The following is a 2,520-nucleotide window of genomic DNA, read 5'->3' as shown; positions in this document are numbered from 1 at the left end:
GCGGAGATGATCGGGAAAACCGCACAGTTTGTTAATTAATGGTATTATTTCATTTATTCTCCGTTTCGTAGTCAATCGATCTCTTCAAAGGCGTGGTTAGCAACGTTAACGTAGTTACGGCGATTTGCAATCCTTAACATGCGTAACGCATTTGTACTGATCTTAATTTGATGCGGTTTATGGCTGCTATGCATGTTTTTCGCCACGGCTGGGAAATAGGCGTCTGTCGCCGCTAGTGGTGGCTTCACATGCACGCAGGGACGCTGCGCCGTGAGTGTGTGCGCGCACAGATGCAACCCAACGACACGTCAGCACAAGCAAACCATCTCCTGTGCATTACTTAAGGGTATATTATCACGCCGTAGCTGTGTGGAGGCTGTATACGGAATTATCCACTATATATATACGTATATAATTATTATTTAGGCTATAATAACATCAGGAGTAGATAATAGAAGATTCTTCTATTAGAAGGAGTAGATAATAGATAGATCGATAGATAGATCGATAGATAGTAGAAGATCATCTATTATCTACTCCTGATAGTGATAACATGATAAACACCTAGTTAATTGGAAAATTTCTGCTACAATCCGCACTGTTAATCTATCGATTTCATCAAATGTGACTTTCCGTCTCTGCACGTCTCCTCACTCGGAAACACAGCTGTCTGGTTTCTAGTTGCACCTGCAGGGTCGTAGCCTGCAGTGGGGCAAGGGGGCAGAGCTCTGCCCCCTTGATTTTGGAGCAAAATTAAACGAATAAATTGTTCTACTAAAAGAGAATTGTCGTAGTCAGAATGGAGGCTGTACATGTACTCAAAAGTGCCTCGAATACCATCTCCTGCGATCTACATTTTTAAAATTTTCTGTGCTAGGGCCTCCAGACCCCACCTGTTTCTCACCCCCTGCTTGAAATCCTGCATCCGCCACTGCCCCCCCCCCCTAGGAATTTGCTCAGCCTCCGGCCCTGACATCTGTCTAGTTTCTAGTTAAACTCTTGCTTCATGTTGTCTTAATCCCTTTACTAGTACAGAATATGCTGAAGTTTTTTTTTGTGTATATATTTTTTCTTCATGTTGTATAGCATTGTAATTGTACTGTATCCGTCAGAAATTTTATCATTTTAACTATACTCAACACTATTGCTTTTATCAGATTTTTTCTCCATGAAAAAAACTGTCGTCAGTGCATGTATTTGTATCTGAATTCATGCAATAAAGATTTAATAATAATAATAGTTGCATCTCTACTGTAGTCATTAATTCCCTTCTAAGCGATTGATGCTACTCTGCATGTCTATGTGTATGGTATAGAAGTTGTGTTCTCTCACCATTAGAAGAAGAAGAAAGAATAGAAAATGCAGCTTAATGTCAGACAAGGCAATATGTCAGTCACGAATCTATGGATTTATTGTATTTGATTTTAATCTAGTCTATTCTACAGTAAAACTCGCATAAGTCGACACTTTTGAGACCAGCATATTTGTGCCGACTTACGAAAATGACGACATACGCGTAAGTCGTCATTTTGTCGACTTATATGTAGGGGTCCCCCCCCCCCCAGGCGCCCGTCATCCCTACGCAGTCATAAACATGCTCCACACGCGACGTCAGTTCGCGCCACATACATAGCAGACATGAAACAATCGGGTCCGTACATCAATCGACACCGCTGCTGGCCATAACGCACGTACAGCGTACGCACTAGCGGCAAGCGCGGCACTGGCTGGCTATCTGTAACACCCGCTGTCGATTACACGTTTGGACATTGCAGGACATTTGCGGGGCACGTTCTTCGGTACTAAACTGTATTGTTTTCCATTCTATTCTATAGATACTGTGATACTGGTATCGATCATCCACGCGTCTGACGTTTCGTCGCAGATAACACCGCGACGACAATGGCGGACGACATCGGCGAGGACTTCCCCGGCAAACTTCTCCACCAGGCGGCGCTGTGGGACAACGCCGAGCTGCTCGGCGACTTGCTCAATGGCGACCAGGTAGGGCGGCGCCCTTTGGCGGTCAGAGCGGCACTTAGGGCAGAGGGGCGGACGGGAGTACTGGCTGACGGTGGAGCGGGACTAGTATGTCTGCATCTCTCGTGATTTTCAGGTTGATTTGTTCAGTCGGGTAAAATCGTCAATGCGCATACACGTCGCAAAACAAATGTGTTATATATATATATACGCGGCTAGATAACAGCCGAATGCGAACGAATACACAGCCGATAAGCATGATTGAATTATTTCATCGGATCTCTATAGTACACATGCTAATAAAGTTTATCTCAGTTAGATGTAATTAAGTTAAAAATAACTTACACCGACGGAAATTTCATCAGTGTAAGTTATTTTTATCATAATTTGGATCTAACTGAGATAAACTTTATTAGCAGACGAGAAGCACGATTTACCCTTTTTTTATTAAGACGAGCAGATTTATTACCTCCGCCAGGAGCGTGGCGGAGGTTATGTTTTCACCGGCGTGTGTTTGAGTGTTGGTTTGTGTGCTTGTGA

General features: G+C 43.5%; 1 long non-coding RNA gene across 1 annotated transcript in view; it reads left to right on the top strand.

Annotated features, from left to right (window-relative positions):
- The window catches only part of LOC106818173, a 3,555-nt gene continuing 1,035 nt past the window's right edge, over nt 1-2,520 (top strand). Inside the window, exons 1-2 of the long non-coding RNA XR_001395158.1 lie at nt 1-41; nt 1,836-2,004. This is a non-coding gene — a long non-coding RNA (uncharacterized LOC106818173). The remainder of the gene's footprint in view (nt 42-1,835; nt 2,005-2,520) is intronic.

This window comes from Priapulus caudatus, unplaced genomic scaffold (genome assembly GCF_000485595.1).
Source record: "Priapulus caudatus unplaced genomic scaffold, Priapulus_caudatus-5.0.1 Scaffold2071, whole genome shotgun sequence".
Taxonomy (NCBI): Eukaryota; Metazoa; Priapulida; class Priapulimorpha; order Priapulimorphida; family Priapulidae; genus Priapulus; species Priapulus caudatus.
The sequence above is the reverse complement of the archived record's forward strand: the minus strand, read 5'-3'. Positions and strand labels throughout refer to the sequence as shown.